Raw genomic sequence first — 15,564 nt, 5'->3', positions numbered from 1 at the left:
CTTGCTATTCAATCGATCACTGCCTGCACATCCAGCATCACTACTCTGGACGGCTCTGACTCTGAATACGTGGACAACTACAAATACCTAGGTGTCTGGTTAGACTGTAAACTCTCCTTCCAGACTCACATTAAGCATCTCCAATCCAAAATGACATCTAGAATCGACTTCCTATATCGCAACAAAGCATCCTTCACTCATGCTGACAAACATACCCTCGTAAAACTGACCATCCTACCAATCCTCGACTTCGGCGATGTCATGTATAAAATAGCCTCCAACACTACTCAACAAATTGGATGCAGTCTATCACAGTGCCATTCGTTTTGTCACCAAAGCCCCATACACTACCCACCACTGTGACCTATATGCTCTCGTTGGTTGGCCCTCGCTTCATACTCGTCGCCAAACCCACTGGCTACAGGTTATCTACAAGTCTCTGCTAGATAAAGCCCCGCCTTATCTCAGCTCACTGGTCACCATAGCAGCACCCACTCGTAGCACGCACTCCAGCAGGTATATCTCACTGGTCACCCCCAAAGCCAATTCCTCCTTTGGTTGCCTTTCCTTCCAGTTCTCTGCTGCCAATGACTGGAAGGAACTGCAAAAATCACTGAAGCTGGAGACTCTTACCTCCCTCACTAGCTTTAAGCACCAGGTGTCAGAGCAGCTCACAGATCACTGCACCTGTACATAGCCCATCTGTAAACAGCCCATCTATCTACCTCATCCCCATACTGTATTTATTTATTTATCTTGCTCCTTTGCACCCCAGTATCTCTACTTGCACATTTATCTTCTGCACATCTTCCATTCCAGTGTTTAATTGCTATATTGTAATTACTTTGCCACCATGGCCTATTTATTGCCTTAACTCCATTATCTTACCTCATTTGCACTCACTGTATATTGACTTTTTGTTTTCTTTTTAATGTACTGTATTATTGACTGTATGTTTTGTTTATTCCATGTGTAACTCTGTGTTGTTGTATGTGTCTAATTGCTATGCTTTATCTTGGCCAGGTCACATTTGCAAATGAGAACTTTTTCTCAACTAGCCTTCCTGGTTAAATAAAGGTGAAATAAAATAAATAAAAATAAATAAAATAAATAAACAAGGACACCACATTAAATCAAATCAAATGTTATTTGTCACATACATATGTTTAGCAGATGTTATTGTGGATGTAGCGAAATGCTTGTGTTTCTAGCTTCAACAGTGCAGTAATTTCTAACAAGTAATATCTAACAATTTCACAACAATTCACACTATACACACAAATCTAAAGTAAAGGAATGGAATTAACAATATATCAATATTTGGACGAGCAATGTCAGAGCAGCAGAGACTAAGATACAGTAGAATAGTATAGAATACAGTATATACATATGAGATGAGTAATGCAAAATATGTGAAGACATTATTAAAGTGACTAATGTTCCATTATTAAAGTGGCCAGTGATTTCAAGTCTATGTATATAGGGTAGCAGCCTCTAATGTGCTAGTGATGGCATTACTTTCTCATGTGGGGGAAAATAGAAAATGTTCAAGGTTAATTTCGGAAAGCTATTTCATTTCTTGCTGTGACTATAGGTCTATGGATTTCTCTATAAAATTTGAAGAAAACTCTTGCTTTGCAACTTCAATTATTTGATTAAATTAAAACCACTCTGGGGGGCTAGCTAGCTGCTTGAAGTATGACAGTATGGAATTGGATAGCAGAGTGGAAGTAATGACATACAAGTGCTATAGAGAGCCATGGGATGCATCCCAAATGACATCCTATTACCTATACAGTGCACTACTTTTGACCAGGGTCCATAGGGCTCTGGACAAAAGTAGTGCACTATGTAGGGAATAGGGTGTCATTTGGGACGCAATCATGGACAATCCTGTTGTGAATACTGAGGGCCCAGAACAGTAATTATCACTCAGCTCGAGCTTCAGCAATCTCTGTTCAAATGGACTTGGCCGCCATTAAATCCTGCCATATGACTTCAATGGTGCTGATGGACACTGACAACCATATCAAAAAAACAATCCCACACCCCCGAATCGTGTGATCCCTATTATTTGACAAACATGGTTTTCCATCAAGCACCTCTCGTATGTTTGATGAATTGGTCAACACAAAAAATAAAATATATATATATATATAAAAGATTAAATATTGAACTTGGCCTTTACTACTATAGCCCATAGAAACACATTGAATAACATTTATAAATGGCAAAAACAGACAGTCAAAAATTTGATCAGAAAGAATAAGGTTTTTTAAGTGTCTGTCCTATATCTAGGAAAGCTCAGGAAATATATTTTGTTTTTTGGACACATATTTAACCCATTTTTTGTTGGCACAAAACTACCTCCATACTTCCATTAATTATTTTATCGGGTACCGGGTTACCAGACGAGTCCCGTGACACGTGTGAGGGTCGTCAAGAGTCTCCACTTTCCACAGTGTGGTCATATTAGTTTGTAGCCCAAACGGTTCGGACGCTACAGACAGAAGTTGGCACATCGGCGGTACCGACTTCAGATGAGTCCCATGGGGGAACACCATCATGGACACTACAGATGTTTTGTGAGAAGACCGATTTTCAAGATGTCTCATGGTCTGACAAACAGCTGTGGTGGAAATTAAAAATGAATTACATACTAAGTGTTAAATTAGATATTCTATGATGTTTTTACTTAAGATAATTGTCTATTGTTATATGTTATTATTTTTACTGATACAGGCTTGTCTTGTGTGACTTAGTCATAAGTCTGGGCTTACAGATAAGAGCCGTTTGGGTGCGGCCGCAGTATGTGACATTCTGTTTTCACAATCTACATGAACTTAGATGTGTGTAAACATGCAGGAAGGAACAGACAATGGTGGCAACATCAGCTATCTTAATGTGAACAAACAAGCTAAATCAGCTTTTACACACCATGTTCTGTCCCCATTTCCACCCATCTGCTAAACTGCAACGTAGACAAAATAGGTAGTATTTTCTATAAAAGGAGAGAGACAACTCAGTTTGTTGGGCTTTCCTAACAATGCACTGATTGAGTGGTTGTTATTGATTGCTTAATTTTTGCAAATCTTATACATTTGTTGTTTGAAAGAATCTGCAGTCTCTCTTCCTATAGAATTTCTCTGACACAGTGCTGTACCTCTGCCCCTTTCTACCACAGATGTGGAAGGTCGACGTAGGTCAGATGCGGTAGATTGAGACGCAGCCCATGCAAAATTATATCTCTAGCTTAAACTGACCGATTGTGTCAAAAGACTGTTGAGGATTTATAAGGATATTGAAATGATTTATACTTTTACTTTTGACACCAAAGTATATTTTAACAATCACAGTTACTTGAAGTGGTAGGCCACACAAGCTCACAGAATGAGACCGCTGAGTGCTGTCCTCGGTAGCAAAACTCACTACCGAGTTCCAAACTGCCTCTGGAAGCCACGTCAGCACAAGAACTGTTCGTCGGGAGCTTCATGAAATGGGTTTCCATGGCCGAGCAGCAGCACACAAGCCTAAGTTGACCTAATTCACCGCACAATAGTCTAAGATTGCAATGTCAAGTTTCGGTTGGAGTGGTGTAAAGCTCGTCACAATTGGACACTGGAGCAGTGGAAACGCGTTCTCTGGAGTGAAGAATCTTCACCATCTGGCAGTCTGACGGACAAATCTAGGTTCGGTGGATGCCAGTGGTTTAAATTACTTAAGTAAAAATACTTTAAAGTACTACTTAAGTTGGGCTATCTGTACTTTACTTTACTATTTATATTTTTGTCAACTTTTACTTTTAAAAGTACTTTTTACTCCATACGTGTTCCCTGAAAAATTCATATTCAAAATTCAAATATGGTCAAATTCATGCACTTATCAAGAGAACATTCCTGGTCATCCCTATTGCCTCTGATATAGCGGACTCACTAAACACAAATGCTTCATTTATAAATTATGTCTGGCTATCCATAAATAAAAAAACAAGTAAATTGTGTCGTCTGGTTTGCTAAATATAAGGAATTTGAAATTATTTATACTTTTACTTTTAATACTTAAGTATATATTAGCAACTGCATTTACTTTTGATACTTAAGTATATTTAAAACAAAATACTTTTAGACTTTTACTCAAGTAATATTTTACTGGGTGACTTTTACTTGAATCATTTTCTATGAAAGTATCTTGCATTTTACTCAAGTATGACAATTGGGTACTTTTTCCACCACTGCACACACACACCATTAAACAATGGATGTGCATCTCTTGGTTAGATCTCTCTCCATGCACCACACCATGTCATTGGCTGTAATCATAATTCTAAACTGAGCTGATCACCCGGGGCCCATCGACTCCCCTGTACGGTCATCATCTGTATAGGTAAAGTGAATGGAACACCAACCACATACCCTTCATTCTGCACTGTTTGAGTGACTTCTCCGCTGGCTTTCCACTGGCTTTAGTAAGTCTCTGTGTAGTGCATCACAAATGACACGCTATTCCATTTACAGTACACTATAAAGGGAATAGGGTGGCATTGGGGACACAGTCCCTCTCTCTCTCTCTTCCAATCACTGCTCTGGCTCTATGCCCTTCTCACAGCTCCCTCCCTGGGAAAATGGGAGAGGGAGAAAAAATGTATTTTATCTCACTTCTGCAAATGCTCTCTCCTGCGTTTCATCGAGCCCATACAAGGCCCTCCTATTCCTCCCCCCTGTGAAATACACCCCTTCTTCTCCCGCCAAAACCCACAGGGGCAAGAAGCCAGAGTAGCCAGACTAAAGCCTCTTATTGAAATTGCCATCTTATCAGAAGAAATAGTGTATCAGACAGACATCGCGGCACAAACAGAGTGGCGATGTCTCAGTCAAAAGAGGTGCCTTTTTACATCAGCCCCTTCAGCTTAAATATGAAGCTATTGTTCTATTACTCCAATGTTTGGTAGCTACGTGAAACAGCATCATATCACAAGGGTGGGCCCGATCTCACGGCTCTCTTGGTAGAGCTCTACAGGAAACAGCACTCACAGAAAGTCGGGCTGACTCTAAAAGTTGCAAAAAACACCAATAATTCACCAAAAGAAAATTAAGTGATTTTCTGTCACTCAAGTAGAAATAAACAATAGAGCTGCAATTAAATGACGGTTTTAAAATGTGTGGGTACAGCTCTACAGGGAACACCAGTCACAGACAGTCTGGCTAAGTCTACAGATGGAATTATGAAGGATGCAAGAAACACCATTCATTTACCCCAAAATATTAAGGGTAACTGCTTTTGTGTCACAGCTAAATATGAAAATATTGATACAAACAGTAATTGATACAAACATTGTGGGCTCCCAAGTGGAGCTGCGGTCTAAGGCACTCATCTCAGTGCTAGAGGTGTCACTACAGACCCTGGTTTGATTCCAGGCTGTATCACAACAGGCTGTGATTGTAAGTCCCACAGGGGGCGGCGCACAATTGGCCCAGCATCGTCCGAGTTAGGTTTGGCCGGGGTAGGCCGTCATTGTAAATAAGAATTTGTTCTTAACTGACTTGCCTAGTTAAATAAAAAAAATGAATTGTGAAATCGAAAGAGGTTTATAAAAGCAAATGTTTTTGCTGCAACCATTATAAAACCATAATGGGATGTTGTAACTGACATTTTAGTTTTTGATGCAATGATCAATATCTTAATGCATTCACTGCTCTTTCTATCTGTACTTTGAAATGGCTGCATTAAGATCTCTGCCCTTCCCTTATCTATGCCCCCCTCTTTCAAAAACACAGTTCTTCCTCCTCTCTTCCCTCTCCCCTGAATCAGGGTATCCTGTCATCTCCACTACCATCTTCAAAAGGCACGGTTCTCTCTCGGGTCTGGATAAGATTGCTTCTCTCTAACCACTTTGTGAGCAGCTCTATGGGGAATGCTCTGTACGATCTGGGCTAGCTGGACTACAATGAGACTGCAGACATGAAGAAGGCTCTTCTATGATCTCAACAACACTCCACTTGGCACACACACTCCTCCTCAGTTTTCTCCACACACACAGGCACATACACACCCACGCATGCACAATGACACACACGGACACACACTCCTCCTCATAGTTCTCCACACACACACACACACACCTCCTCACCGTGGACCAGGTTGATGCCCACTGGGAAACGCTCACACTTTTTTTTTTATTCTGAAGCAATCCAATATAGTTAAAGTTGCACCAGGTTATTTTTCTCATATTTTAGGGAGCTGTTATTAAATAGCAGCTCTATACTTTGTGTGTGGGGAGGGGGGGGGTTCTGCTGAGTTGACAGCTCAGTGGGATAAATGAAAACCTCGGTCCCGCCGTGTGTAGGACTGCATACTTCTACATATACTACCGTTCAACAGTTTGGAGTCACTTAGAAATGTCCTTGTTTTTGTAAGAAAAGCACATTTTTTGCCCATTAAAATAACACCAAATTGATCAAAAATACAGTGTAGACATTGTTAAAGTTGTAAATGACTATTGTAGCTGGAAACGGCAGATTTTTTATGGAATATCTACATAGGCGTACAGAGGCCCATTATCAGCAACCATCAGTCCTGTGTTCTGTTGTGTTAGCCAATCCAAGTTTATCATTTTAAAAGGCTAATTGATCATTAGAAAACCCTTTTGCAATTATGTTAGCACAGCTGAAAACTGTTGTTCGGATTAAAAAAGCAATAAAACTGGCCTTCTTTAAACTAGTTGAGTATCTGTGAAAATAATGCTAGTACAAACTCAGACCCAGGCGCAGAGAAACACAGCAGGCAGAGGTCAGGGTAAATACAGAACATTTACTAAGGTCCTCACAGAAAAAATAAGCAATAGCACACAAGCACACTAATCAAAACATGAGACCGAAGCAAAGATCCCTGCCCACAGAGGAACCTAAATAGCCAGGCAACAGGTGAACCGTCAGGGCAATCAACCACAGGTGAAACCAATAATAACAATCAGGGTAACCTGGACACTAGAAACAAAGTAAGGGTGCCCTCCAGTGGTAACCTAAGAGAGCACACTCAAAAATAAAACAGACACTATGACAGGACCCCCCCCCCCAAGGAACGACTCCTGTCGTTCCACCAGGGGTAGCTGAATGTCGACGGAAGTCTCGAATGAGTCCGGGGTCCAGAATGTCCCGAGCCGGAACCCAGGATCATTCCTTAGGACCGTAACCCTACCAGTCCATGAGATACTGAGTCCCATGCCGGAACTGACGACTGGAGAGGAAGCGTCGCACCGTGTAGGCTGGCGGAGGTGGAGGCCGATTGGCCAGAACCAGAGGACTGAATACCACAGGCTTAATTCTGGAGATGTGGAAGGTGGGATGAACCCTCATGGACCGGGGAAGACGTAGACGATAGGCCACTGGATTGAAGCGCCGTAGAACCTTGAATGGCCCAACGTACCGGGGAGCCAACTTCCTAGATTCCACATGTAGAGGCAGATCCCTAGTAGACAACCAGACCATCTGGCCTGGACGCAGGAGGAGACTCGGGCGGCAATGACGGTTGGCCTGTCGTTGAACCCAAGTTGAGGACCTCAGGAGCATTGACCGAGGCCTTTTCCGGCAATGAGAGATGAGGCTTGAGCGGAAGGGACCGCCACATCAATCTCCTGATCAGGAAACGGGATGGCTGGTAACCGTACAACACCTGGAACGGTGACAGGCCGGTGGAGGAACACTGGAGAGTGTTGTGTGTGTTCTCCACCCAGGGAAGGTGCTGACTCCAAGTGGCGGGGTTGGCAGACACACAGCACCGTAAGGCGGTCTCCAGATCCTGGTTCACTCACTCCATTTCACCGTTGGACTGAGGGTGATATCCTGAGGACAGACTGGCTGATGACCCCAGAAGAGTACAGAATTCCCTCCAGAATCTGGATTCAAACTGAGGGCCCCGATTTGAGATGATGTCCAGAGGAAGTCCATGAAGGCGGAAAACATGCTGAATGACTAGCTGAGCAGTCTCACAGGCAGATGGAAGCTTACGCAGTGGAATGAAATGACCAGGATGACCGTGTGGCCCTCTGAGGATGGAAGGCCCGTGATGAAATCCATAGAGAGATGAGACCAGGGTCAAGAAGGTGTTGACAGCGGATGAAGAAGCCCCAGAGGCTGCTGACAAGGAGTCTTGTTCTGGGCGCAGGTTGGACAAGCAGGTCCGCCGCTGCCGAGGGCCACCAAAACCTTCTCCTAAAAACTCTAGCGTTCGCTGCCCTCCCAGATGAGAGGTGAGATGCGACAAGTGAGCCCACTGAAGTACCTTGGACCGTGCCCCAATAGGGACAAAAAGTCTGTTAGGTGGACAGCCGTCTGGAACACTCTCCCTACCATGCGCCTCCATCACTTCTGTCTCTATACCCCAGGACACCGGCGCGAGGATGAGCAACCTGGGGATGATGGATCCAAGTGGCCGATCCTCACTGGAGCTGGGAAACTGGCAAGAAAGGGCATCGACTTCATGTTCTTAGACCCCGGACAGTAAAATTACTTGAATCTGAACCGAGTAAAGAAGAGAGTCCAATGAGCTTGCCAGGGACTGAGGCATTTAGCCTCCTGGATGTAGGCCAGGTTCTTGTGGTCAATCCAAACTGTAAAGGGGTGTTCAGAACCCTCCAACCAGTGCCGCCATTCCTCCAAAGCCAGTTTGACTGCAAGAAGCTCCTGATTTCCGACATCACAGTTCCTCTCCACTGGAGAGAGACACCTGGAGAAGAAGGCATAGGGATGAAAACTTTGGTCTTTAGGCGAGCGCTGAGACTGAACTGCACCCACGCCAACGTCAGAGGTGTCCACCACTACCACAAAGGGAAGAGAAGGGTCCGCATGTACAAGAATGGGTGCAGAAGAAAACTGACATTTCAGGTCCTGGAACACCTTCTCAATAGCAGAGATCCAGCAAACATGCCCAGCCAAGCCCTTGATGAGGGCTGTCAATGGCGTAGCCACAGAACTAAAGTCTCTGATAAAGGAATTTATATGTTTAACCTGTTAGGGCTAGGGGGCAGTATTGACACGGCTGGATAAAAAACATACCCGATTTAATCTGGTTACCACTCCTACCCAGTAACTAGAATATGCATATACTTATTACATATGGATAGAAAACACCCTAAATTTTCTAAAACTGTTTGAATGGTGTCTGTGAGTATAACAGAACTCAAATGGCAGGTCAAAACCTGAGAGATTCCTTTACAGGAAGTGGCCTGTCTGACCATTTCTTGAACTTCTTTTCCATCTCTATCATTTACTAAGGATCTCTGCTCTAACGTGACACTTCCCACGTCGTCCATAGGCGCTCAGAGCCCGGGAAAAAACAGAATGTCGTCATTCCAGCCTCAGGCTGAAACACATTATCGCCTTTCTCAAGTGGCCGATCAAGGGACACTGGGCTTATGCGCGTGACCCCGACCGCCCCCGCCGTTGGGATTTTTTCCTCTGTTTGCCGAAAAGGAGATTCCCTGCCGGAATATTATCGCTTTTCTACGAGAAAAATGTCGTAAAAATTGATTTTAAACAGCGGTTGACATGCTTCGAAGTATGGTAATGGAATATTTAGAATTTTATTGTCACGAATTGCGCCATGCGCGCGACACTTCTTTACTATTTCGGATAGTGTCTGGAACGCACGAACAAAACGCCGCTATTCGGATATAACGATGGATTATTTTGGACCAAACCAACATTTGTTATTGAAGTAGCAGTCCTGGGTGTGCATTCTGACGAAGACAACAAAAGGTAATCAAACTTTTATAATAGTAAATATGATTATGGTGAGTGCTAAACTTGCCGGGTGTCTAAATAGCGAGCCCGTGATGCCTGGGCTATGTACTTAGAATATTGCAAAATGTGCTTTCACCAAAAAGCTATTTTAAAATCGGACATATCGAGTGCATAGAGGAGGTCTGTATCTATAATTCTTAAAATAATTGTTATGCTTTTTGTGAACGTTTATCGTGAGTAATTTAGTAAAATGTTAGCGAATTCCCCGGAAGTTTGCGGGGGTATGCTAGTTCTGAACGTCACATGCTAATGTAAAAAGCTGGTTTTTGATATAAATATGAACTTGATTGAACAAAACATGCATGTATTGTATAACATAATGTCCTAGGGTTGTCATCTGATGAAGATCATCAAAGGTGAGTGCTGCATTTAGCTGTCTTCTGGGTTTTGGTGACATTATATGCTGGCTTGAAAAATGGGTGTCTGATTATTTCTGGCTTGGTACTCTGCTGACATAATCTAATGTTTTGCTTTCGTTGTAAAGCCTTTTTGAAATCGGACAGTGTGGTTAGATTAACGAGAGTCTTGTCTTTAAATGGCTGTAAAATAGTCATATGTTTGAGAAATTGAAGTAATAGGATTTTTAAGGTTTTGAAAATCGCGCCACAGGCTGGCCCATAGAGGTTAACTTCTCTAGGGTAGGGGGCAGTGTTTTCACGGCCGGATGAAAAACGTACCCAAATTAAACGGCCTACTACTCGGGCCCAGGAACTAGAATATGCATATTATTAGTAGATTTGGATAGAAAACACTCTGAAGTTTCTAAAACTGTTTGAATGATGTCTGTGAGTATAACAGAACTCATATGGCAGGCAAAAACCTGAGAAAAATCCAACCAGGAAGTGTCATTGCCTATATAACAACCAGTGTCAAGTCATTGCCTATCTAACACACAGTGACTTAGGGTTAATTTTGCACTTCCTAAGGCTTCCACTAGATGTCAACAGTCTTTAGAAACTTGTTTCAGCCTTTTGCAGTGAACAGAGGGTGAACAAGAAGGCCGGGAAGTTGGTGACTCAGGGAAGGACATGGGTTTGTGACACGGGTTCACGTGGGGAGGTAGCTGTGTTCCAAAACGTTTTTCAAGACATTGCAATCGTCCGGTTGGAATGTTATTGAAGTTTTAACCTCTTGACGGTCGCCTAGGATAGGGGGCGCCACAGCGCATTTTGAAAAAAAATTGTGCCCATTTTAAACGGCCTACTACTCAAACTCAGAAGCTAGGATATGCATATAATTAATACTTGTGGATAGAAAACACCCTAAAGTTTCTAAAACTGTTTGAATGGTGTCTGTGAGTATAACAGAACTCATATGGCAGTCAAAACCCTGAGACAGATCGAAACAGGAAGTGGAATTCTGAATTGCGAACTCAACTTCATCACGTTGCCTATTAATCACACCGTGAGCTATGGTTCATTGAGCACTTCCTATTGCTTCCACTAGATGTCCCCAGTCTTTACAAAGTGATTTGAGCCTTCTACTGTGAAAACTGAATGAATGAGACGCAGTGGAATGTGGTCACACGGAGAGGGCCATCACCATTATGACGCCGGTGCCCCTGGTTACCCTCCCCTTTCGAAACGTTTTGAAACACAATGCAATCGTCCCCCTCGAATCTTATTGGAGCTCTCGTTGAAAAAGGCCCTACAGATTTATGTTATACAACGTTTGACATGTTTGAACGAACCTAAATAAGAAAAAAATGCATTTTTTTGAAAGAGTAGCCCCACGCACATCGGAACTTTTGGTGAAGCCTTCAGAACGCGTTAACAAGAACAAGCTATTGGGAAGTAAAGGATTAACTTTTTCAAACTAAAATACATTTGTTGTGGACCTGGGATACCTGGAAGTGCTTTCTGATGAAGACAACCAAAGGTAAGGGATTATTGACAATAGTATACAAGACTAGATGTGATATGCGATTGTTCCAAAATGGCTAGCCTATTGCTATTGCTAGCCTATTGTTCTGAGTATCGCATCCCCTTTTATCGCAAAGTGTGATTATCCAGTAAAGTTATTTTTAAATCTGGCATTACAGGTGCTTTCAAGAGATATTCATCTATAAATCTTAGAATGACAATATTACATTTTTAAAATGTTTTCGAATAGTAATTTAGTAAATTGTAGCACTGTTTCACTGGATGCATTTGAGGGAAAATAGTTAGTCAACGTTACGCGCCGATGTAAAATGCTGTTTTTATATATAAATATGAACTTTATCGAACAAAAGAATGCATGTATTGTGTAACATGATGTCCTAGGAGTGTCATCTGATGAAGTTTGTAAAAGGTTAGTGCTGCATTTAGCTGTTTTTTGGTTATTTGTGATGCATGTGGTTGGTCATAAATGGCTATGTGGCTACTTTTACGATATACTCCTCTAACATAATCTAATGTTTTGCTTTTGCTGTAAAGCCTTTTTGAAATCGGACAACGTGGTTCGATTCAGGAGAGGTGTATCTATAAAACTATATAATTTGAAAAAAAAATTGAAAAAAAAAAAGTATTACATTTTGTTATGCTAATGACGATATGATTTTTCGCTGGATGTCGAGGCCGCACAGGGGTTAAGTTAAAATGGCCCTAAAGATTGATACTATACAACGTTTGACATGTTTGAATGAACGTAAATATAACTTCTTTTTTTTTTTCGTCGTGAAACTTTCAGGCGCTTCCTACATTTGGAGTAGCTTACTGAATGCGCAAACAACAAGGAGATATTTGGACATATATTATGGACTTTATCGAACAAAACAACATTTATTGTGGACCTGGGATTCCTGGAAGTGCCTTCTGATGAAGATTATCAAAGGTAAGTGAATATTTCTAATGCTATTTATGATTTTAGATGACTCCAAAATGGCAGGTTTCTCTATTGCCTGATGAGCGCCGTACTCAGATTATTGCAAAGTGTGCTTTCCCCGTGAAGTTATTTTGAAATCTGTCAAAGCTGTTGCATTCAGGAGATGTTAATCTATAATTCTTTGAATAACATTTTTTATATTTTATCAACGTTTATGATGAATATTTTTGTAAATTGTTGTGCTGTTTCCCCGAAAGTATTGGAGGCAAAATATTTACTGAACATCACGCGCCAATATAAAATGCTGTTTTTGGATATAAATATCAACTTGATCGAACAAAAAATGCATGTATTGTGTAACATGATATCCTAGGAGTGTCATCTGATGAAGATCGTCAAAGGTTAGTGCATAATTTTAGCTGGTTTTCTGGTTTTTGTGATGCCTGCCCTTGCTAGGAAAATGGCTGTGTGGTTATTCTTGTGTTGTACCTGTCCTAACATAATCTAACTTTATGCTTTCGCCATAAAGCCTTTTTGAAATCGGACAATGTGGTTACTTAAGGAGAAGTGTACCTTTAAAATGGTGTAAAATAGTCGTATGTTTGAGAACTTTGAATTATAACATTTTGTGGTTTTTGAATTTGGCGCTCTGATTTTTCACTGGGTGTTGAATTGTGTGTCCCGTGACTGGGACGATAGCGTCCCACCTGCCCGCGAGAGGTTAAAGTAAAGACTAAAGAATTCCACCCTGAACCATATTTAACGGTGTGAAATGTATTAGAATAATAAGACTATAATCCAATAATGTGTGTGGGGGACAAGATAAGAGGGAGAAATGTATGGTTGAGAAAACAGAGGACAACTGAACTACACATGACCTGGTTATAACTCTGAAAAAGCTGACAACAGGAAAGAGGGCCCTTCCAAGGCCTCTCTAATCTAGGGAGGAGAGGAACGACGAGAAACTGCCAGGGCTGGTAGAAAAGTGATACACCTGTGTGTGTGTGTGTGTGTGTGTGTGTGTGTGTGTGTGTGTAGGTGGGAGTTATAAAATGACTATGTTTGCATTTTTAACTTCAGAACATTCTCTGAATAAAGAACTAACTTATTGCAGACTGGGGGCTTTGTCTAATTCTTCATTAACCAGGGTCTTACAAACTTCTGGGAATTGGTCAAAGCTATAGTGATAGTTGAGTTCAACCATTGGGATAAAAATTCTCGTGACGACTTGGTCCTTCAAGCCAGATCTCAATACCTTTTTCTGTCGTCCCATGGGACACCGAAACCATGCACGGGCGGATGAAATATCCATAGATTAAAGATCTGGCCCCATTCTGAGGGTTCTTTACAGGCCGGTGGCGAACTGGTACATGACAGAAAAGGTGACGAAATCCCACCTACATTGAAATCTCAGCTGCAAGGATAAGGTCAGTAATCTTTATTCACTAGTTTGGGGTAAAATTCTAAACTTACTAAAATTGACTTAGAATGGACTGGATTAAATTCCTATAAAGCATTGGTCAAGATAAATGTGAGGAAGGATTTTCACCTCTCTAGGGGAGGTGGGACGAAATCGTCCCACACTATTCAACAGCCAGTGACAAATCAGAGCGCCAAATTTAAAACCACAAAATGTCATAATTCCAAGTTCTCAAACATAGGACTATTTTACACCATTTTATAGATACACGTCTCCTGAATCGAACCATGTTGTCCGATTTCCAAAAGGCTTTACAGCGAAAGCAAAACATTAGATTATGTTAGGAGAGTACATAGACACACAAAAAAACACAGCCATTTCCAAGCAACTAGAATGCATTACAAATACCCCAAACACAGCTAAATGCAGCACTAACCTTTGATGATCTTCATCAGATGACACTCCTAGGACATTATGTTATACAATACATGCATGTTTTGTTCAATCAAGTTCATATTTATATAAAAAACCAGCTTTTTATATTAGCATGTGATGTTCAGAACTAGCATACCCACCGCAAACTTCCGGTGAATTTACTAAATTACTCATGATAAACGTTCACAAAATACAGAACAATTATTTTAAGAATTATAGATACAGAACTCCTTTATGCAATTGCTGTGTCCGATTTTAAAATAGCTTTTCGGCGAAAGCACATTTTGCAATATTCTGAGTACATAGCCCGGCCATCACGGCTAGCTATTTTGACACCCATCAAGTTTGGAACAACCTAAACTCAGAATTACTATAAGAAAAATTGGATTACCTTTGCTGTTCTTCGTCAGAATGCACTCCCAGGACTTCTACTTCAACAAAAAATGCTGTTTTGTTTCGATATAATCCATAGTTATATTCAAATAGCTCCGTTTTGTTCGTGCGTTCAGGTCACAATCCAAAGGGTGACGCGCGAGCGCATTTCGTGACAAAAAAATTCAAAATATTCCATTACCGTGCTTCGAAGCATGTCAAACGCTGTTTAAAAAATTGAGAATTCTCGTGAACGCGCCTCTCAGTCTCACTGTCCCCAGGCTGACCACTCATAAATTCTGCTGCTGTTCTTCGCCCAGAGACAGCAGACACCCCATTCCACTCTCTGGCGCCTTCTGATAGCCAATGGAAGCCTTAGAAAATGTCACGTTACAGCACAGATGCTGTATTTTCGATAGAGATGCAACAGACGGACAACAAATTGTCAGACAGGGCACTTTCTGTATGGAATCTTCTCAGGTTTTGGCCAGCCATATGAGTTCTGTTATACTCACAGACACCATTCAAACAGTTTTAGAAACTTTAGGGTGTTTTCTATCCAAATCTACTAATTATATGCATATTCTAGTTTCTGGGCAGGAGTAGTAACCAGATTAAATCGGGTACGTTTTTTATTCGGCCGTGAAAATACTGCCCCCTATCCCAAACAGGTTTACTGTAAAACTAACAGTAAGTAAGATTTGTATCAGGTATACCATCCATATAATCTAATGT

This window comes from Salmo salar, chromosome ssa28 (assembly GCF_905237065.1).
Source record: "Salmo salar chromosome ssa28, Ssal_v3.1, whole genome shotgun sequence".
NCBI classification, from domain to species: Eukaryota; Metazoa; Chordata; class Actinopteri; order Salmoniformes; family Salmonidae; genus Salmo; species Salmo salar.
Note: the sequence above shows the minus strand (reverse complement) of the source record.